This window comes from Aptenodytes patagonicus, chromosome 7 (genome assembly GCF_965638725.1).
Source record: "Aptenodytes patagonicus chromosome 7, bAptPat1.pri.cur, whole genome shotgun sequence".
Classification (NCBI taxonomy): Eukaryota; Metazoa; Chordata; class Aves; order Sphenisciformes; family Spheniscidae; genus Aptenodytes; species Aptenodytes patagonicus.
The window spans coordinates 68489793-68513901 of NC_134955.1; positions in this window are offsets into that span (position 1 = coordinate 68489793).

The following is a 24109-nucleotide window of genomic DNA, read 5'->3' on the forward strand; positions in this document are numbered from 1 at the left end:
AGGTGGCTGGCTTTCGGCTATTGACTTGAGGATACCAAACCAGAGCCTACAAAAGAGCAGCCAGAAGGAGAGGAGAGAACTGGTCTGCCATGTGTTTCAGCTATACCTTCTTTAGCTGCCCATTTATTTCTTTTGTTGCCACAACTTTTATTGTCATACAGTTGAAAAAAATGTTAGACACAGGCTTCAGGCTGCACCAAGCAGAAAAAAGGATTAGCATATCACTAGGATCATCTTACACTGAACCAAATTCTTTTCAGGATGTATAATTAGTGAATACAGTCTCCCCCCTCCTTTTTTTTTTTTTTTTGAGGGAGTGGGGGGAGCCTATGGATAGGGAAAATTAGCTCCGATCTCTGCGTAGGAAATGAGAAGAAAGGAAAATAAAAAGTTCCCTAGTTGCAGGGCGGATTTTATACAGGCTGTTTCCTCATCTTAGCCTCCTGCGTCATGTTTAAGAAGCATTTTGCACATTCACAAAATGTGTGGGAGTTGCTTGTTAAGAAAAAAAACGGGGGTTTTTTTGTACAAAAATATGCACAATCACCTTCCCCGAAGGGAACCAGGAGGAGAGAAATTGTTTTCAGAGCTGGCCCCAAACCTGAGCAGCCGGAGACGGGCAGCGTTTCTGTGCCCACTCTCTCTAACACGGGCTCAGCATCAGATATGATCCTGGAGGATGTATTAGTTTTTTCTCCTCATGTGTGCTCCCAGCTCCCTTCCGCCATCTGGGAACCGCACACTTGTCTGTGCACTGCAATAAAAAAATGCTGTTTCTCCTAATGCTTGGATCCGCATGACTCAGTCATAAAACTGGGGCTACTACTGAACTATAACTTACAATGGTATATGCATTTTTAAAGCAGAAGGAGAGAGCTGGATGGAGGAATTAATGGTCTATTTTTTTAAAGGGCATAGGCCATTTTCAGTGATGACAGAAATAGGCGTGAACCAAGAAGCAGGACTGTGTGTTTAAAAAGTTCCTTGTCTGTAAAGAAAGCAGAAGAGCTCCCAAACGCGGCTGATGTTGATGGAAAAGGGGTAGCCTTTGCCAGTTATCCAGACAGTTCAACTCCCAGATACTTGGCCCTAAAATTCTTTGATTCAAATTACATTTGCATCACGGTGTGCTTGCAGAATGTGCTGCTGCATTGCTCTACCTGGGGTAGAAGTGTGGTTCTGCGTGCGGGTCAGGGTGAAGAGGAGGCATTTAACTTGCTGCATCGCATGCTCCCGTGCATGTCCTGGTCCATGCTGCCTCCAAAATTCAGCTGCAACTTTGCCCCGGCAGATTTGGGTGTGCAGGAAGAGGCCATCTGAGCACGGGGTTTCCTACAAAATTCGAAAGCAGAATTACCCTGGGAAGGAAACTGAGCTTCTTTTTCAGCTCAACGGTTGGTAATTTCGCTGCGTTTAATCACGCCGCACGTTTGACATCATTGCCTTTTCAAACTGTTCAAACCAATTGTTCCACCAAAGTAGCAATTGGACGTGAATATTCAGAAGCTGCTCTGGGGTGCTCAGTGGTAATTGGTCACATCACTCACATGGTCTCCTTCCCATTCTGATGAGAAGAGGACAGAAGTTTGCTTCACGCGGATACTTAAACACCCACACAACTATTTTTTTTTTTTTCCTGGGGGTTACTACAGCCGCTTGAACGCTTATAGTCGGAGGGCACAGAAGGGGAACAAATGAAAGGAGAAGCCAATTAAAATGGTGAACGCAGATGCCGAAAAATGTTTCCTTCTTCACCCAGTTTGGTCCCTGCTGTTGGCCCTGCTGATACGGGGGATTTTTGTTGGTTGGATGTGATGCAATATACTGTGGCCAGGTGAAAGGGAGGAGGTTTAGGTGAAGATCCCAACTGCAGCCGTACCGATGTTTCCAGGGACCCAGAGCTCATACTGGGAGGTGGTTGTGGCAACCCAGATGTGAAGTTTAAGAAAGCAAGCATGGTGAATAATGAGTATCCCTTAGGGTCTGTGTAACTCATACACCATGGGCCTAAGAAAAACGCTTAAGCGCCAAGAAATATTTGGGGAGAAATTGTCTGAATCATTTAGGGAAATTATGCCAGCAATTTTACGACTGGTGGGGTCACACGTGTAGCGGGCATCTATTGTCCACGTGGATCTCCTCTTGACTTCAAAGAGAGGATTTTTGGTAAGGGATGTCTGCAGAGCGGACCGTCGTGTAAAGCAGCCATGTCAGGCGCTGTGGTTTGTGATCTTCTTTATTATGCTCCGATACACTGAAGAGCGTGTGAAATTATGAACGGGGGCAACTTAAAAGCTACCGTTTATTTAGAGTGCAAAATAGAAAGCCCAGTGTGATGTTCCTCGTTCAGAAAAAATTACTCCTGATGGACATATTTTACTAGGAAGTAGGAGATAACCCAGGATGGCCAGAGGAATCCAAGGGTGTTATTTTTAGAGACTGATAAAGGTTCCTGGGTAGCTACTCACTAACACGTAAGAAGTAGCTCATCTTACTCAACTCAGATGTCCTCCTTCCTTCTCCTTCCAGTAAAACCTAACTAAAGTAGAAGAAAAAGTAAATAAAAATCGGACAAAATTAAGGACAGAACCGCAGATATTGGTATGATTGTAATCTACCTCCTGTAATTTTGCAGTCACACTAAAAATGCAGTTAGCTTGCAAATGACCTAATTTACCAACACCTGGGCTTGGCTCCTCGGTAGCACATAATAAAAGCACGTTACACCGGTCACCTTGGGGCGGTTTGGTTGGGGCTGGAGCTGTGTGTCTGTCGGTGCTAGATCAGCCTGCGGGTGTGCCTCTCTGAAGCTTGCGGGATATATTTTCTGTAAATAAATACTGTTTAATAAGTATTCCATGTGCATTTTACCATTAGCCTGATGCTATAGAGCCGTGCGGACCCAGCCTTGATTTATAAAGCTGTTAAAATGTTTGACCTTGTTTAAATAAAAGCCTCAAGGTTAATTACAACAAGCATTCTATATACACTCTCTCTGTTTCGGTCACCCTGATGATTTGTAGGAGGAAAGGGTAATAAATTTTCATCTTTTAAAAGTGACTGCAGTGCAAAAGCGTAAGAGTTTGCTTTTCTGACATTTTCATGTTTTACCACACTTTGATATGTGATATATTGAGCGATGATGAGCTGCCTTTTACTAGGGAGCACTAGAAACTTGATATTTTTACTTAAAATATAAGAAGAAGAATGTGAGAATGGAAAAAAAAAGGTTGTTGGGAATAAAGAGTTGGAGCTTTGCTCCTGGGTAAGATGTATCCATAATGAGGTAAACAAAGGCATTGGGGTTTTTTTTTTTCTTATTGCACAGAAAACAAATTTCACAAAATAAAAACCAATTTAAGTTTCTTTTAAAAGAACTAGGAAATATTGAGGAAAGTTAATTGAAGCACATTCAAATTACAATAAACACATACAGGCACAATTATCTTCTTTTGACTAGTGTGTGGCTTAGAGATGTTTTTATCTTTTGTTTATTGCACTATTAAAAATATGGAAAGGCATCAAGAAAGGGTAGATAGCCACCATATGGAATTACATATTTTCCCTATTTATATTTAAATAACTATCCATGAGAAATTATGCACAAATCATGCAATAATTCCCAACTGAAATGACTGTTTAGAAAATAAAAATTCTGAGGCAGAATATTCTTTTCATATTAAATTGCCCATTTTCTGTACATCATATATGTTTGTACAATACCAAAAAAATGCTGCATTACAGCCCAATACAATTTGTTCACAATGCTAATGAAGATGGATAGACGACATTGTAATATACGGCAGTAATTCATAAGCAGTGTGGGAAAACAAGACAAACAGGCTCAGAAAGCTGAAGCATAATTTTTTGTTCCCATTTTCAGAGTGAATAGTGGTAATTTTAATAACCTGCTGGTTTGACAGATTTAACGATGCCGATTAACTTTTATTGCTTGATTTATGTCATGCTCACATTTGGGGTGAATATTTGTGCCTGCGAAGTTTGAGTGGCTGGTTTTAGGCAGCTAAAAAGAAGCTCCTAATACCCCGCAGAGAACTTGGCAAGCCTGAAAGCCTTGTGTTCGGGATGCCACCCTTTCCCTGAAGAGGCACGTTTCGAGCCTGAGTCTCACTTTGCCACAGAGCCGTCCCCCCTCGTTTACGGACAGAGGGTCCGTCTGCCCACCGAAAGGTTCCTGGACCACGCAAGAATATTAACTCTGGCTTCACTTGCAGGCAGAAATAGGACTTGATTTCTCTGATTAACTGGGACGAAGCTGCGAATGCCGAGTTCATTTTCACTTGTGATAAAGCCCAGAAGAGGAAATACTTTATCAGCAAAATATCCAGCTTTGATTTATGCCTCCTTCAAAAAGGAAAATTACGAAATCTTTTGACTTTCTAAAATGGGAGCAAAACCTCCAAATTAGCTGATGTGTCCTTACATGCTCAATACACGTCAAATTTTGCTTGTCTGTCTGTCTCTCTGACAATTCTAAAAATTTTAGGTTTTATAATTAATTCAACATCTCTTACCCAAGTCTTTAGATTAATAGGTTTTAATCAGGCCTCTCTTTTCTCCTCAAAGAGAAGAGGTGAAAAGGCAGAAAGCCCCACTCACCAAAATGAGCCCTTCCTCCTGTTGAGATGCAAAACTACAAGTGTGTGGGCCACACTGAGAGGCACCATTTCAGGAGGAGGCTGAAAACTGCTGTACACCCTGAAAATGGTAACGTGTGAATATCTGCAGCATCTGCTTTTCTCTAGATAACCACTGTGCGTGCGTAATGATGGCCCCGTCCTTAAAAACACACACCCGATCCGACTCACAGCAGCACACAAAGTAAAAAGTTTCTTCCAATTTAGTAGACTTTAGTTTTCCTCTAAAACCTGATATAATTTTAACTGGACGTTCAGGCCCCAAGCGCACCTTGCATCAGCTGCCACACACCAACCTGCCTGGCCCTCCACGTGCCCCATCTTGCTAAGTCAGATGTGACAGCTGTGCCTCCTCATTTTGGCCGGCCAGGCATTGGGGGGTTCCTGGGAGTACCCTGGGACCCTCTCCCCATCAGGACATCCTGATCAGCATCTTGCAGGATCATGTCTCGCAAACTGATTTACTGTAGGCATTTTATTTGTGTATATAAGTGTGTGTGTGTGTATGTGGGAGGGGGGAGGTCCTGCTGTGGGGTTAAGATGGTGATTCATTTATTTGTTTTAGAGGAAACTTCCAAGAAATGTTCAGGTCTGTCAGAAATAGGCAAAAAACATTCAGGGAGTTTGATCTGAGTTTTATGCCTTGTTTCTTTTAAAAATTTGATCAGATCCCCTCTTTGATGCTGTCTTGTAGATCGAAAGGCTCAGTTGCTGCATAAACTCCACTTTGTTTCCAAGGGGTGTTTCTGGTTGGTATCTGGGGAATTACAAGGAGTCCTTAGTACATTAGCACTAGGGAAAAGGGTTTTCAGTCCAGTAAAAAGTGGCCTTCATGGAGTGCTGCTGTCACACTCTTCTGGCAAAATACATCACTGTGGTCCAAGTACTGCTGATAAAGGTGTCTGCTCCACGCTAAACTCTTAGTTTTCATCCTTTCCTTGTGCTTCCAACTCTCATTCGTCTAATTCATGTCCTGCCTCTCCATCTGTTCACATCAGCTCAAATGTGAAGCCATTGAAAAGCTGGAATCGTAGTTAAATGCTTGTATGAAGGGATCCTGTCTCGGGCACAACGGTGTGGGGGAATATCGGCACCACGCCAGGAGGTGGGATATGTATTCTTGTGTGCCATCAACCAACACCGCACCCATCAGCCACCTCTTCACACGGGTGTGGGTATATGGCACCACGTTACTGAGAATTATACAGAAGGATCTATGGAAAAATTAACTTCTGATGCCAATAGCTTGTTACTGGCATCACCAGAGTTGTTCCCGATTTCCATCTGTAAGAATGCCTCACAACCTTCTTCCCTCTCACATTTAATTAGCAGTTAGGAACAGTGTCACTGTAACCGTGGTGGTCTAAAGATATATATGAAACAAGGTTGGCACGGAGAAATAACACCATTTAATGGAGCGACTGATACCAGGTCCCATTTTTAAAAATTGCCATGAAACACTGTAGCACTTCTTTAAAGAAATGGTACCTCAAAGGGCAAAAAAGTTTGGCCACAAGCATTCTTATCTTACATTTTAATTTTTATGTTATTTTATTTTATTTATTTATTTTATTTCTTAATTTCATTTTATTTCATTTATATTTCAACAGAACTAATTTACTGGGGAAAACAAGATTTGGTTGAAAACTATGAACCAGGCCTATACCAAAATTGGGCAAAAGAACTGCCAAACTGTTGCCCAGAGGTCACCATACTAAAATAACCTTCTGTTTTCATCTGCCCTTAATGGCACTGAATGTCAGAGGTGGAGAAGTGAAATGTGGACAGTCCAGAGCTGTGGCACGATGAGAGTCCTGCCATGCAGCTGGCTGCAGGCTGGTGCCTGATGCTGCGTTGCTGGCACAGCCAGCTCTCTCCCACTCCATCTCCCTTTTCCTTCCTTCTCTCACATTCCCTGATAACACTGATGGAGATCCCTCCTGGCACCGGTGGATGCAACATAGTTTGGATGCAGCCTGAACAAGACGAAGTATGGGATATCCACACATGCAGCCAAAGAGCATTTCATTACCTCCTCTACTCTTCACTCCTCTCTTTCCCTCCCTGTTCTTTGGTTTCTCCTGGGGAGAACCAGTAGAGAAAAAGATATCTCACGCCGCACCGGCAGCTCAGTTTGGCACTCATGGTTTATCTGGGAATGGGCCTTCAGTACTTGCACTGATTAGCTCAGTCTGTTGCCTTTGATGGTCTTTGGGTCAGGTGTGAAGGGAGATTGTTCTGAGCCTCAGACCTTGCCTTTTGCTTGTGGTTTCTCCACTGCCTTCTGGCAAGACAGCAGGCAAGGACAATTTGGGTGGGAGAAGGCGGTGCAGCACCTTCTGCCCTCCACCGTGGGAAGAACACAACAGCAGGGTCTGTAGCATGTTGCTCTTCAGTCCTTTGCTAGATGCACACTCTAGCTCAGCTTGGGAAAAGCACATGGGAGGCAAATGGTGTTGGCATGGCATTGGCATGGCATTGGCATCATGAGTTTTCAGAGTTGTATTTTCCAAGCAACTCCAGGTAAAAAGTTGTCCACATCCTTTTTTGGATTGCAGCCATCTGCCATCGCTTTGGCTGTGCTGCTTCTCCCAGGGGGTAAATTTGGGTGCCATTCAGGCAGCGGGGTGCAAAGGGGCCTCCTTTGGCACTGCCCAGTAGTCCCTCTAACTGAGAAACATGGTGGGGCGAGCAGCCCCAGCATCCACACACCCCCTCTTCATCCCTGCCCTGCCAGTGAGATACAAGCTTTATGGGCTTTATTTAGCAATTTATTTTGTTTAGCAATTACCATTTATCTCTCTCCCCCAGGGTAAATTTTCTCTTTTTGTCCATGGCACTGTTAGGGACGGACCTGGGTGCAGTATTCCCCGAACAAAATTAAACCCAGGAATCTTCCCTGCGGGGCACGGAGCACCGCGTTGTCCCGTGTTTGGGCAGTGCCGAGCACAGGGGGGCCCTGGCCTCCGAAGACGGTCAATACAAATAAATAATACGAAGGCCTGGAATGACTCATTTGTCGGGAGCACACCTGCATAACCCATCCCACAGCTGTAGGGCTGGAAAGGCAAATAAAACAGCTGTAACCCAAGCCTGGAGGGCGCTGGGGACTCAGGGGAGGGAAGCCGGTCTTTCAAATCGCTGTAACCCAAGGAAGAAAATCATCAGCCTATACGCCTTTCACAGCATTTGATGACAAAATGGTTTGTGGCTTAGCCATTGTTTAAAGGCCATTCCTCAAATTCCTTGTTTACTGTCAGCAGGGTGAGTTGTGGACTCTGTGACTTTAGCTGTTAATGGGCCTAAACACTTCTGCCAACAGATTAAGCTTAGCTGAAACGTTAAGAAAATTGGCCCAAACAGAGATAGGGAGGATTCTTGTTTAGCTGTTGTTTCATTTGCATGAGAATCATTGTCTGCAGACAATAGCATTTCCATATCGCCCAAAGAGTGGGCAATTGGGTGAAACTCATTCAATTTCTGTTAAATGACAGAAATTGTTTGTTTGTTTGTTTCTAGAGAGAAAGAAAAATGCTCATTTTCAGCTGCAAGGATGAGTAGATCAGAAGTGAAATCCAACCCCAAATACCTCCAGCTCGTGATGGACTGGGAGTTAACAAGTTGGGATGACGCTGAAAGAAAACAAGAATATTAAGTCGTAAGCATGTTTAAAACAATTACTGTCTGCGGAAGAAGAGGAATAAGCAAAATTAGTCTATTTGGGGAAGGCGAAGAACAAGTTCCTTTTAAAAAAAAGCCAGATGTGTTTTTGCTATGACTTGTGCTACTGAATTTCCCAAGTGATCCATATCCTCGTGTTGTTCCCATATAAATGCTGTCCTAACAGGTACTGCCGTCGCCTGAACTTCTCCCAGGTTCAGCGTTCAGGAGAGGGTTAATTTGATGCTCAGGTGACATATATTCTTTCCGTTTCCCTCTCTGTTGTTAAAAATAATAGCCTGGATCCTATAATTATTATTTGAATTATAGCAGCACCTGGAGTCATCAGCCAAGATTGCAGCCCCCATTGCAGGAGGCACCGGCCAGAAAAATGGCAAGGTGGTTCCCCAGTGAGCTCCTCCTTCCCGTGGGCACGGCCAACAGAGAAGGAGCATCATGGGGCTGGAGAGTGAAGGCTCGAGGCCACCATCAAGACCGGGGCACAGGGAGGAAAGGTTGTGTGCTGCCCTAAGCCCAGGCACATCTATGACCCAGGTGAGTGTATTTGGCCAGGCGTGACTGCATGCTCAAGGCCAAAGTCTACCACACATTGCTGCAAGGAAGGATGAACGGGCTCAATACCTTAGAGGCTATTTTCTGTCTTTATTGCTGATTAGCGCCATGAGATTTACTTCAAGCACCATTCGACAGTTCCTTGCTTCAGGAGATCCTGCTGTTTTCTCTCTTTATTTTTTTCCTCTAAACCTAATACTTTTGGCCATCACTGCTGTTATTGGCAGTTACCTGTGGCTGCTTTAAATGCCACTGGATGCGAGGGGATGTTTACATTTCCCCAATTACATTGTCTTTGAACGGTTCTAAACTTGACTTTGATTAAACACGCTAATAACAAGAGAGGTTCCGGGTTTTTTTTCTTATGAATGTCACTTGCTTGAGTTGAAAAGACATGCTCTTAATACTCGCTTTTCATCTAAATCAAGAAAGCAACACTAAGCAAAAAAGTATTTAACTGTAGCATATAGGATTGTAAAGATGGTAATCAGGGACACTGGTAATTGAAGCTTTTGGGGGAGAACCTTTCTTCTGAATCCTTCAGTCTGTTTAATAGGATAAAATTAGCTTGAGTGGCTTGGTGTTTGAAGAGGTTATGATATAATTGGAGCTGCCTCCTGGGTTTGCTGCTGGACAAGGCGATCAGGTGGAGACATGGGAGGGCATGGGAACCTCTGAAGTACAAGACTCAGCTTCTGCCATACTAATTAGCCTAAATTAGCTATGCCAGTTTTCTGCTTCCTTTTGAATTTCCCTGATAATGCTTTTATCAGGAGTGTAAGAAAAGGAATATGAAAACGCGCACAAAGTTCACTGCAGAATGGCAGAAGCGGTGGCGACTGCCAACGTAAGTCTCAGGCTTATTGCTGCAAGCTTCAAAAAAACAGGGGAAAAAAAAAGATTGAATAGCATTAGGAAATAATAAATGGATATCAAGTACAACCCCTAGGGATTTAGAAAGTACTATGGCTTGCGCTCTTGAACACGAAAGTTTACAAAGCATCTGTAAGAAATTGATTATCTTGAGGATTATATACATATTATTTTGTGGCCAACCCCCTCCCCCCCCCAAAACCCAGCTCTGCTCTTGAGTGTTTAACCCAAGGTGAAGGAGGCGGTCCTCCTCAAGGCAGAACTAGCTCAGGATCTCAGTTTGTGCTCCATCATCTGCAAGGCCCAGGAGAGGTTATTTATATTTTGTTAGCTGCTGCCACTTTTTAATTTTCACTTCTGACCCCAATTAATCAACTTTAACCATGCAAAGAGATTTGTGGCGCATTCAGTATAGCTTGCACAAATCTATTTTAATTGAAAATGTGTGAGGGGGAAAGAAAATAAGGAGGGTTTGTTGTTTTTCTTTCTATCCTGGAAGGGATGGCTTCTGTTACCAGTGGATGAAGCAAGTCAGGAGAGGACTTCAACTTTCCCAGGCATGTTAGGATGCACTCTCACAGATGAAGACAGCTCCATACCTGGGGAAGGCTTGAGGCTATGGGGAGATACAGATTTTTCCTTCCCAAGTAGCACCAGCCTTGATTTGGAGACAGCTATTTGGGGCCAGAATTGTCCATGCCTCTAATTGCACATACAGACATTACACACTGCAGGAACAAGCCTCACATCAGCAATCTGCTCTGCTAATCACCATCAGGGTCCACTGGCTCCAGGAGGCCTCCAGTTGCTGGATGAGAGGGTGGAATGGGGTCCTGGGAGATCTGCTGGACAAGCTCAGAGGGTGTCATGGTTCAGGAGCTCTCAGACAGGAGTTTTCTTATGTTTCCCACCAAGCCCTTCTTCCATCCAATGCCCTTGATTTCTCCCCATCAGGCTGTCCCAGGAACGTTTTGCAAAGACCTGTGTGAAATTAGGAGAGGATCTCAACCTTGTTCAAAGAGCAGAGTTTGCAAGACTCACCCAACCCTTGGCTTGGTCATGGTTTTCCACCATGTCTCCTGGATCACATCACAGGTTGTTAAACAGCCTTGCATCAACTCCATACTTAGAGCCATGATGGAGAGGGTAATGGGGTAGTGAGCTGATCTGAGAGACCATGATGGATAGGGGTGACTTGTGGTCCAGAGGACAATTTCTAGTAAAACTAGACTGGTTTAGATACATTCTGCATCTCAGCACAAGAAAACCAGCTTGAGGGCATTGCACTGTTACTATTCATCACCGTCGGCTTTCCATGGAAAATCAATAGGGATATCAGGGTTTAAAACCTCTGCTAAGCCATTTTATTGTATTTTAACTTATTCTTTCTGTAGAGCTAACTGGTTGAGCTTGCATTTCTAGCAACTGCTTCAGAGCAGTTTGGAAGGACCTGAGAAAATGAGTTTGCTTCACTGCCTCCTTCCTTCCCATGTACAGGGTACCTGGAACTGCTCTTGGTGTCCTCCATCAGCTAGGGGGATGTGGTCCTCAGTGGAACATACAGTTCATATTCTGGTTTTTAGGGCAATAAATCATTCAGGGAAAGAGATCGAGTCTTGACTTCTCCTCTTCAGGCTCCCGCATTCTCACAACAGTTGTCCTGGCTTTTTATCAGGTGCAAACACCTGAGTCCTGTAAGCCCTTCAGCTCTGGCACGCACAGAATATATTTTATATATTCACTCGAGTGCCTGCACACAGACAAGTGTTCGAACAGCTTCATCTCCCATCCCTGCGGGCCCCAAGGCACAATGCTGGGTATTACCTGTTCAGCTACTCCACGTGCTATACTGAGGGCTGGAGCCTGCAAATGCTTCTTCACAAGAACAGCATTACTCCTGTGACCAAGTTCTTTCAGCACAGATCTTGCAGAGGTGGATTTATATCAGTCCACTCAGCCTCTTTACATTCACGGGGTTTTCTTTTGCATGGCTTATCGGCTCTTCCAACTACAGAATAAATACAGTGAAATTATTTTTAAAATCACCTCAGTCCAAAACGTGGATTTTTAAGCTTGCTGCTCTAAACTCTGCAAGAGAAGTATTCTGTTCTTGAAAAGTATTATCGCCCAGATCAGAGCTTTGAGCATTGAGGGGAGTCATTTTTAATTAGAGAAATGAGAACTGGGAACTCTTCTGTTGGGTTTTTTTTGCCAGACTCTCCTCTTTGGAGCACTATCTTCATTTGATGGAAATATTTAACTGGTAGGAATCATGAGGCAAAGCCTTGAATGACAGCTGAAGAAGGCACCTCAAGCTGTTGTCCTTGAAACCAGTGATGAGTTTCCCCTTGACTTCGCAGGGCACAGTAGCCAGCATAGCTCAACCCCAGACATTTTTATCCTGCAGCCAGCGGGAGATCCTCTTCAGAAAAGACAGACTGTTCCCCAGAGGAGATGTGCAGGATGGAAAAAACCTTCTACAGATTAAAGGCTGGACCAAAGCCCCATCAGAGCCAGTGCGAAGCCTTTCAGTGGTCCCAGTGGAGCGGGAGTCAATCGTCAGTTCCCAGGCTGACCACACTAGTGTCTGCTGCAAAGCTAGGAAAAATGCGGTTGAACATAATTCAGGTCTGACCCAACCTTGCACCTATTTGAACACAGTGGGCTTTTGCTCAGTCCATGGCACAAAAGGGTTTGTCCCTTCAGCCCTTCTTTGCTCTTGCTCTTGTACCCAGGAGAGACAAGAGCTGCAGAGCATGAACCAGCTTTTCAGGAGAGCTCCCATTCTGTCTTGGCAGTGCCTCCAGCTCCTGTGACAACACAGAACCACTTCTCTTGTGCTTCTTGCTTGTCCTTGCAATGACTTCTGCAAGCCGGATCTGCTTCTGTTCAGACAGCATGACACACAATAAAGCAATAATAATTTCAGGAGGTTTTTTCTACCCTTAACCTGAACCCAAATCACCCCGCAGACCAGGCAAATGGGTCACCGGCCTGATGTCTGATTGCAATCAGCATGCCTTTGCCTGGGACGTCCCAGGAGCATCATGATGTGAAGTCAGGACTTTTCTGGGAAAAAAAAAAAGAAAGAAAAAAAAAGAAAGACAGAAAGAAAGAAAAAATAAGTCAAGACATTTCTGGCTAAAGACGCAAGCGCTCGTTGGTAAGGAGTGTTTGAACCTGTCCTCAAGGCTAGACCATAGCTACAGAAGGGCAGGAGAGGTGGAGCTCTACCTGGCAGCCACAGCAGCTTCCCCTCCTCCTGGCAAGATGTCTAGAGGAGATGCCCCAGCTCCCACCCTCCTCCCTTCTCTCAACAACCCACAAGGCAAAACCAGCTATGAAGCTGGTTTCCATCTTACACAAGGTGTTTGCTGGCTCGTTTCCCCCGTCACTCAATGTCACTGCACCCAAGACCTTTGAGAGACAGAGGTGATGCATGACCCTGCTGCACATTGCTTCCTGCTCCCTTCCAGGAGCAAGAGGTTTCAAGCACTGAACCTGTTGGGTGGGGGGAAAAAAATCCCCTCTTCTTAAACCAATTCCCCCAAGACTCTGAGGTGAAGTAAACCACAGCAGTCCCAAAGTGTGTGCGGCATCCAAGAAGCTTTCAGCTCAGCATAGCACGAGGGAGGGCTGTCTCAGAGAGCACCAGCAATGAGAGTCTCTCTTTGGCTCCATCAGGCAATACAGCAAACAAGTCATGTCTCTTAGAAGAGGAAAAATCTATTTTAGAGCGCTCTCTTTTTCTGTGTGGGTGCTTATCTCCGGTCACTGCTGTTCACCATGTAGAGAAGTCTCTGTGGCATGCATTTCTAAGAGGGCAAACTGTCTAAAATTAGCTGTTAGTTTAAAATAAGAGACTGTGCAGTTCTCCAGGGAGGGGCATTCATCCTCCAAAGGAAACTGTCAAGGATTGTTCAGGATTACTCTCCAGCTGTTCAGAACTGCTGCATCCTTTTAAATTATAATGTCAACATGTCACAAATAATATGGAATGACAATGTCTAATTTCTGTCCTGTGAGGAATGAAAAGGAAGGAAAATTGCTAGCATACTAGATACATACCAGATTTAAGAGACCAGGTAACCTTTCTAGGTGGCTGTAGGAGAATAATTAGTCAAAACATTAATGAAAATGTAATTTTCTAGCTAGCCTCTGAAATCTACAGGCTTTACATTATGATTTCCAGGCTGATGCTCTCCAGAATAGATTGCATTATTTCCGGGGCCAAGCGATGTAGCAACTTCTCCACTGATCGGATTCTTATGTGGAGTAGCTGGGTTTTTTTCCCCAAAAATATTTGTTACCAACATCGCTGGCTTTGAGGAAGGAATTTCAATGCCAAATTGCATAAGTATGTAAGGGGCCAGACCAACGTCACAGTTATCGCTGACCTGAACACCCATGAGCAGCCCACAGTGAGTTTATCCCCCAAAAACCCGTGACTGAAATAGCCAGCCTGACTACACGGGCATACAAGTGGAAGCCACAAGGTTATGGCAGTTCACAGGCAACTTGCACCGTGTGCATGCATATCCCTTCCGAATTTTAAAGCAGATCACCAAGAGGAGGGAGGTTTTTAACAGACATGGTTTTTACCTGTTACCTGAGGTAGTTGTAGCTCTGAGGACTGAAGCAGACACCTACTTCAGGTTATGAGGTAGCAGTGAGTTTCTGGGACTCAGCTGATGAACGGTAACTCATGAAGTCGTGGTAATGTGATTGCTTCAATCAGATGCCCACATCCAGAGCTTAAATATTCTCGTAAGCTCTCAGGGTGGCTGCCTATAAAATATAAACAATGCAATATAAACAAGAAGTGTCCCAAGGTATACATTTTAATGCTCAGATTCCATGCAGCACTGTATATTTTTCACGTTAAGTTAAAGAAGTAAATGAAACAGAAAGAATCCAACATGTTTTGCATTCCCTTGCAGCGGGAAGCTATTTTGATAAAACCTACAAATGATCCATATTGATATTAACTTTTTTTTTTTGGTAAACTTAATTTGAATTTAGAAAGTCTCTAAATGATAATTGAATCACAAGTCTGGATTAGGATTCTAGCAGCAACACTTGACTTGGTCAAAATCACTGTTATGAAGAGATGCAATTTTTACACAGTACTTCACATTGATTAAGTAATGTGCGAAAATGGAAAAAAAGTATTCGAATCTTAATCATAGTAATTTGCATGAAATAAAAGTCTCTGTCAAGGGAATGCACATTATAATAACTCCTGGGTGTTTTGGTTGCATCAGTGAGCAAAGAAGTTGTGTGCATTTTATTTGTCCTGATATACAAGAATTTCCTCTATTTTTAGTGTACCTTTGATTATACAAGAATTCAGAAATATGGCATTATAGTTAGGAGAGACTGTGAGACAAACAGGTATTTTAAGAAAAAACAAAGTTCACAGATGATTGATAATGTATATACCTGAATTAAGTACAGAAACATAAACCAGTATATTGTAAACACGGGAACTCAGTTTGAAGCTAATTAAGGCTCATTCGGTTTTGACCTGCATCAAACAATAGCACTAAATCAGAAAAGCAGATGCATTTTGGAAGCTACTGAACTGAAGAACCTTATCTGGAGCCCAGTGGAGTCAGCAGAGACCTTCTCACTGACTTCAGTCAATCAAGCCTTAGAAATGCTTGCGTTTATTTACACAAATTGGTCTGAAGTAGAAAGGGGTTTTAGATGCAGTCCCTGCTCCATTGCATGCACATGTCAATGCTGCTAAACGCCGTCATGGTGTCACTGTTATCTGTTACTGAAGCAGACCCGGGAGCTCAGGCCAATGTGACCATCGTGCAACCTGTTTTATTTTAAAGAGTTGCTATTTCAAAAATCAATGGGCATCAGCTGCTAATTACAGGAAATCTATGCCTTGTCCCTTCAGCAGGTTTTGCATTTTTCCCGCTTGCCATGCTGCCTTTGTTAGGGGTTGACAGCATGGCTCCATAGCAGTAAGTCATGGCCACCCCCCAGCCCCCTTTTGCATTCGTTCCAGCTTCCTCCAGGGTAGACTTTGCCACGTGAAGTTTCTGGTGAACGGTCTTTACCATACCACACCTGGATCCCCGCACTGACCTTGAGATTGATTTGACGCTGTATTTTCTGAGAATGTAAGAAAATCGAGGCAAGATTTCTTTAGTTATTTAAAACACTTCCAGTGTGGAAGCTCATTTATCCCAGAAATGTGGTTTTGTGAGTGGGAGGCATCTGTTCGGAATGAACGTCTGAGATCTGTGATCCCCTTCTCCACCTTCCAATGATCGCAAAGCGGGACAAGGACTCCTAGACATTTATGAACAGTCAGCATAACTGACTGTGTTACCTTCCTTAGAGCTTAACAATTGGTCCAAATGCTCCTGGGCAAGGAGTTTTCTAGGCATGAGTTTTTGCCGTTCCCTCTCTCTTTCATTTCTGCAAGATGTGCTTATAACGGGGGATAGATTGAAAGACCCCTTTGGAGGAGGGCCCTTTGTTTGAGGCACGCTGTATGAAATCTGTTGAGACCTGCAGAAGTTGCCGTGATATCACTGCATTGTATCAGGAGGGATACTCAGTTATCCCCAGCCACAACACCATTTGGATAATTGCTTCTTGCAGGGGATCGAAGCAGGTGTGGGGGGGAAAAAGTGTTGAACAACTAAGCTTGGAAAGGAAACGTAGGTTGAAGTTTATCTCTTGTTGCTGAAGCTGCCAGTAAAGCTAGGCGCAGGAGGGGGGGTTGTTCGGGATTTATTCTGGGGGAGAAAGGCCCTGCTGTCTTCAGAGTGAGATGAGATCAAGTTCTGCTTGCAATACCTCTTACATGTTGTAGATACGGGCCAGGAGATTTTTTTACATCAAAATAAAGGAATGGATGGGCCTGCACTTATAAGAGAGTTGGCATTCCTACAACAAGCATGTAGGTTGATAAGGATTTTCTTTATTCTTTTCAAAAATAACCTTTCCTGTGAAATGCAAGCTCAAGAACATTATCGGTTACATAGAGAAATCACATGAAAGGCTCTATTACAATAATGAAGAAAAGATATTCTGAGACGAGAGCAGCAGCAAAGGTACTCAGTGCCTCCTTGGCTTGAGCTGCTCCTTCTCCACACAACTGATATTTTCAAACCTTGTTTTTTTCTCAAAATCCTACTTGCGGGCAAAAGTTAGTGCACACAAACCACCCTCCGGGCGCGATGCTAGGATCCCGTCTTGCTTTCCCCAGGGAATATCCAATGCGTGGGGGTGTTCTCAACGTGTGGGAGATGCGTTATAGTAACGGGGGTATCTCCGTTTACAAGCTGAGGGGAATGGTAACATGCCATCCTCTGTTTCTCCTAATTTGAGAATGTGCCCCATATCGGATGGTGTTAATGGTGCAGCAATAGCTATCGTCACATCCTTAGCCCTGCAAACGCAGCCAGACATTTTACCAGAGGGAAGCCAAACCTACCGCTCTCGTAAAACATCCTACGGAAAAGGAAAGAAGGAATTCATAAGAAATAATCCTATTAATTAATGCCCAAATCCTGGTCCCTGTGCACAGCCTGTGGAAACGCTGTGCGTGCGAGGAAGCAGAGGCAGCGGAATGGAAGGGAACACAACCCCTCTCCTCGGCTGGAGCAGCGTTCCCGCTTCCCGGGCCGACGGCTCTGCTCTGCCCAGCGTATTCCCTGCAGCTCCCACCAAGTGCCACCCAGCGAAGAGCTTCGTGGCCGGCCCCAGGTTGTCCCTGCAGGAATGTGGCCAGCAGCACACAAGAAATGATGATGAGAAAAACAGTGCTTTCTCTTCCCAAGGCAATGATGAACATGTTTTGAGTGTCCTTACAGAGAGGGTCAGCTACTTTCCCACTCTCATATTCCCATTTTTCATTAATAACAGTGCTGAATTGACACGAGCACTAAGCAGAGTGTCCAAGGACCTTGTGAGTGGCTTTTAACAGCGGGTTGGACAAATACCTGTCAGGAGTAGTCAGCTAGCCCTAATCCTGCCTTAAGGTAGGGGATGGATGAGGTGGCCTCACGAAATCTTCCTGGCCCTACATCCTGGTGTTCTCTGGCTTTGAGCATTGAGATCCTTCCACCACAGAGGGAGTTACTGCAAAGAAGAGCCTGTGGTTATTGTTTTGATGACCTTTGGGATTGCTGCCATCTTGGAGCTGTGTCTCTCTTGGATATATTTCAAGGGACGATCCATATGCATTAAGTCAGGAACTGCGGCCGACAAAATGCTTGTACACCTGAGATGCTCTTTGATTACCCGGAGGACATTGGGTTTGCCAGTGGTTCTGGCTTTGCGGTACACAATTAGACTCCTGGGGGCAATAGGTCCAGGAGAAATGTGTTAAACGAGCTAGGACTCACTCTACAACTGCTCCCCAAAGCCTGTAGAGTTGGCAAGGCTTTCTAAGTGGAGAGTCCTCTGCTCTGGAAATGGTATCTCCTGGTGGGTCATCAAAACTCATCTCTGACCCCAGGTACAAGATGCCTCAATTTAGTCGTTTCCAAAAACAATGCTGACCTGTGCCTTCTCCCTCCAAGACCTGCAGTTTTATAATCTGTCATCCAATTTCAACCACAAGATACTCAGTTCTTATAAATGTTGTGGAATTTGCCAGTTGGGAATGTCCGTGCTGAACATGTGGGGAACACAAAAAGGAGCTCAGCACAAAAGGTACACGGGGAAGGGACTGGGGACTTGGACACCAACCTGTTGGAATCCCAACTTCATTAGTTCCCAGGCTGGGGGAAGAGCTTCTTTTAATGGTTTTCCTTTAATTGCAGAGGATTTCCACAAGTCCTAATTTCTTGGCAGCTGGATTTAGCTGTTGTGAACCATTCCCATGCAAGGAAAAGTGTGCTCTTTAGATCCCCAGGTCTGCAATGCTGCCCTGTTAAGGTGATGTGTAAGTGTAGCAATGAGCAATGTCGGTAATAAATAAATTACCCAGATAATTTAAAGTCAGAGTGGCTATAAAAAAGGAGAAATTCAGTTTCCCCACGCATAAATGTAAACATGCTGTGAGAGCAGCCGCCCTTGCATGGACATATATATGGGGAACAATACTTGTTCATGGCATAAACAGCAGCAAACACAGATAGTGCCAGGTGATATTTGGCTTCTCGGCATATATTTAGGAGGGCTGTGCTTCTCATTCATAGGAGCCGTCTTTCTTTTTGTACTCCATTTTCTGCTCTTCTTATTAATCCACAGATTCCTCCCTTTGCTAAACCAGGAATCCGAGGCAGATCCCCAGAGAATTGCTTGAGTCTTGGATCCTTGAGCAAATTCAAGCTGTAGTGTGCCACACAGGCAGTGTTATCCCTACAGAGGTTTTAGCAGCATGCCTTCTAACCCTGTTTAAGCAGCTCTGGTTTTAAGTGATGCAGCTACTGGTATTAAGATATTCTGAACCATCATTAGCTCTATTTACTGAGCCTTTAGATGTGTGAATCACTGCAAACATCTGGAATGAACAGGTGGAATTCAACCGCACTTACTGTACATTTCTGTTTTAATGGTGTTTGGCTTCTCTTTTAATTGAACACCGATTCTTCCTGGAGACCCAAATGTTACTACAGGCATATATGAATTTAATTTAATTGGCAATGAGTTAAAAATTATTATTTCAGAGGAATTTTTGATGTTAACTAATGAGGCATCATATTCCATACATATTCCTGCCATTTCAGCCAGCTTCCCTCAGGAAGCACAGGCTATGCCTTTGCATCGTCCATCTGGCAGGTTGCCCTGGGAAGTTTTGACCTTGTGGGTGAGCAGGCTGGGGCTGGGGTACGGTGGAGCCTCTCTTTGCATGGGGGCAATGGGGTGCTGGAAGATGCATAACTACTCGCATGGTGCCTGCAGCTGAGCCGGGGTGCAACCCCAAGCACCCCATGCCGGTGCCTGGCATGCAAGGCCAGCCACGTCTGGTCAGGGAACAAGGCTCCTGACACAGGGGGGGGGTCTCATCCGAGCGGCTAAAATCAGCAAGGCTGATCCAATCCTAATCTGCAACAGGGTTTTCTGGTTGGAGGGCACCTCTGCTTTTGTTGCTGTTTCACCTGGTATAAACTGTTGACCCTTTGGCAGGGACTTGAGCCTGACGTTTCAACCGAGGTGAAAGCCCCGGTCCTGTGTCTGTTGGTCCCCAGTACCTTCTTCGCTTGGTTTCACCTCGGTGAGGAAGAGGACCGATTCCCTGCTCCATGCTGGAGCAGGCATGTCCGAGCTGTCATCCCCTTCATCGCCACCCCGTAGCTGGAGCATAGCACTTCTGGACCCTACCACATTCAGGCAAGTCAGCAATGAGAAGGGAAACCTTATTTTTAACTTAAATAGGAAGAGAGCACCAGCTCTCAGCCTCCTTGGGGTGAATTATTCAGGCTGCCTCCTGCCCTTTGAGGCATCTTCTCCAAGAACCTACAGCAACGCTGAGGGAGCGGGAGTTGTCTTATTTACACCACTCACCTTAGCTGATTTTTTGGAGATATGCCGGTCTTCAAAATACTGTCTCAGATACAATAATTTTTACCACTTTTAATTGTTTTCTTTTTTATCATAACTAGCAAAACATCTGACATTGAGAAAATTATCAGTGCCCACACACATGTAATGGCTATTCCCCTCCACTGACGCTTCCCCTCTGCAGTGGCAAGGTTGGGCTACCTGGCACTATCTGATAAACGCATACAATGGCCAAAATCTGTTTTTAAAGGCAGACTTTGGAGAGGAAAGAGAAGGAGGAGGAATGCAGCCATTACACCAGTGTTTTGTAACACCCCTCGTGTAAAATTATTGTTAAATGTGTAGTGCATATGATGAAGCAGCCGGGAGGGTGCTGTCGGTCACACTGATGGGATGTCATACATGATCTTGGGGAATCCTTTTCCCCTTTCTGCAAAGTGTGCCTGCTAATACCAACCCCTCCGAGGTGCTGCGACGACTGATTAATTCATCTTTGTAAGTCACCTTCTGATCTTCAGGAGATACTAAATATTAATTGCCGATGTGATAACAAGAAGTTCAGATGCAAGGGGAAAAGTGTGGATCTCTGCACCCGTTTGCTTGGTTGGATTTCCACCGGTCAATGAAAATCACCCATATGTGCTGGAGAAAGTTCAAGTTTTCTCCCTACAGATGACTCACTCCAGTCATTTTTGACATTTAGAGGAAAATTATTTTTCATTTATATTTCTTATCCTTATAATTATTCTTTTAATTAAATTGCCAGGATTTTATTACCTAAACTGTGAGTTTTTTTATTTTGTGATGGCAGATTCTTAAAATGGATTGTGTCCTTCCAGCATCACTTTTCTTTTTCCACCCCTGCATACATAGTTCAGTTACTATCTTTTGTATCAAGGTAACACCGGCCCTGGTTCGCAGTTGAAGATTGCTCCTCACTTCACCCAAAGGATTGAACTGTAGCACCTCACATCCTGGTACCAAAATAACTCATCGGTGGTCTTCAGAAATGGGTCCTGCTCAGTTTCTCCTTGACTTCTACAACCTCGAACATCTCTCACCTCTAGTGAATATTGAATTACTTATACAAAACAAATGGCACTTCTAGGCTGGGTTGGGAGAGCTCTGCCTCCAAGGCAGTATTTTCGTAATCAGCATGCTCAGCTGCTTGGGGAGACCCAGATTTGTGTCCTTCTGCTGCCTGAATCAGGCTGGTTATTTGAGCCTGGCCCTTCCTTAGCTGTAAGCACGAGGGATGCTCGTCCCATGAGCAACTTCTGAAGGTCTCAGTTTCTCTCCAGAGCAAAACAGGAAAACCATTACATTCACCAAAGCACTAAAAAAAATTTAAAAATGTGAAAGAAAGGTCTGGAGCCTGACCTCACTGTACTGAATGTTGTACAAACACGGAGCAAGAAGAAAGTCCCAGTGTCAAAGAGTTTGAGGTCTAAATAATTTCTCTAGACAGAAAGTGCTTCTTTGGCTGCCAGGCTGAGCCGAATGGGCTGGGGCTGTGCTGCGGGTTCCTCTTTTCCCGCGCCGCCTTCCCAGCGGGGCCCGCCAGCATCCACACCTGCTCCCACACACATCGGTGCTTCCCAAGCAACCTGGCCAGGGCGGTATTTTTGTGTTTGCACAAAAAAGGTGAGCAATTACCAGGCCACACCTCCGCACACAACTTCTCATGCCTCTAAAGTTTCTAAAACTCTGAGTGTCAGGTTCCCGAAATCGCTGCTGCCTGGGAGGGAGGCATTGCGCAGGCTCTGGGGGTTTTGCTCCCAAGCTGGCGGAGTTGGACTCCTGTACTCTATACGTTATTTTTGGACTATCATGTTATTTATACTTCTTTTTTCACCTTCTAGCCCAGCTTCTAAAGAGTATTTCTGTTTTAAAGAATACCTATGTCTTTAGGGGCATTAACTATGGTGCTTTTTGTCTGCCTTTTCAGTGCAATGCCATGTCAGGGCTTGCTTTTCTTTCTTTCTTTTCTTTCTTTTCCTTCTTTCTTTTCTTTCTTTCTTTTTCTTTCTTTCTTTCTTTCTTTCTTTCTTTCTTTCTTTCTTTCTTTCTTTCTTTCTTTCTTTCTTTCTTTCTTTTTCTTTTCTTTCTTTCTTTCTTTCTTCCTTTCTTTCTTTTCTTTCTTTCTTTCTTTCTTTCTTTCTTTCTTTCTTTCTTTCTTTCTCTTTCTTTCTTTCTTTCTTTCTTTCTTTCTTTCTTTCTTTCTTTCTTTCTTTCTCTTTCTTTCTTTCTTTCTTTCTTTCTTCCTTTCTTCCTTTCTTCCTTTCTTCCTTTCTTCCTTTCTTTCCTTCTTTCCTTCCTTCTTTCTTTCTTTCCTTCTTTCTCTTTCTTTCTCTCTTTCTTTCTTTCTTTCTTTTCTTTCTTTTCTTTCTTTCCCTCTTTCTCTCTTTCTTTCTCTCTTTCTCTCTCTCTCTCTTTCTTTCTCTCTTTCTCTCTTTCTTTTCCTTCCTTCCTTTCTTTCTTTTTCTTTCCTTCTTTCCTTCTTTTTATCCATGTTTTAATGCAAACAGGTCCTTTCCCAGTAATAGCAATTGGCATCTGGTTTTCCATCTCTCTGAACCCAGCAGTGTTTCTGCTCCAGGACTCAGCTGGTTGGAAACGTATAGGCAGCAAACGTTTGCATTCAGCATGTCTAACACCATCTAGGACTTAAACCCGCAACATTGGTGATGCAGAGAGATAGATATTTAGTCACATCAAAGCTATTTGCTAATTGCAGACACTTCATTCTTGTTTAATGTTTCGTGTGCAAGATTAGTTGGTTGATTTAATTGGTTCAGCAAAACTTATGTTTTAAGGCAAAACATTAGTTAAGACATAACATACTCCCTTATGGAAAATTGCCATAAAACTAAATACATCAGAAGCCAGTTTGTGCTTTGTAATTCTGTATCCAATTCTGCAGTAAGTCTGCCTACAGAATTGAATAGAAAACTACACTTTCCTATTGGAAAGTCTACCATTTAATAGCAATCCAGCGAGGTATTAAGTCTTGTAGGATTGTTATAGAAGCAAAAAGCATAGGGTAGGGTTATAATTGTCTTTTACAGTCTGTTTTTGTTGGATTTGTAATATATGAATGGGTTTGTAATAGAAGTAAACACAGAAGAGGAACAAAAGGAATGAAAAGGAATGTCAGGGTGAAATGCGTATAGTTCTTATCCATATATGTCCAAGCTTCCATATCTCCATGAATATATTGAATTTATGTGCAAATGTAGCTGTTCATACGTGTGTCTGTGTGACACACATATAATGTAAACATTTACACTATGTGTGTACATGTGTATTCCTATATTTATGTTTACACGCAACCTAAATTAATTCAGACACCCCTCAGTGACTCAGTATTTCACCAGGAAATACCTCAAATCTTTGCCAAGCTCTCCAGCAGCAGCACGGCAGCGCTGCCCAACGTACTTCCAGGGAGGAGCCGAATTTCAGGTCCTGATGCCACGTGAGAGGGGACAAGCAATTTGACCCCAACACAGGAGTTGACCATGAGCACCAAAACCCACAGCTTAACTGCCCTAAAATGTTTGGGGATCTCCATTATGATTTTTTCTCTGAAAAGCTTCAAGATGTTTTGAACTCAGTTTGCTGCTAAAGGAACATTTTTGAAGCCCAAACCCTCCATATGTTTGTCTGTCTATATATAAATATTAAAATGTTGAGTACATGGACCACCAAAAGTTTGTTTAGCTTGAAGTTAGAGATTTGTTTTGCTTAGAATTTAGTCTCTTGATATTTGGCTGATCTCTTTGTACTGGCTTTTATCTTAATTGCTTTTTAAACTATAATTATGGTGCCACGTCCATATGGCTATAACACCACTGTAGTTTAAGTTG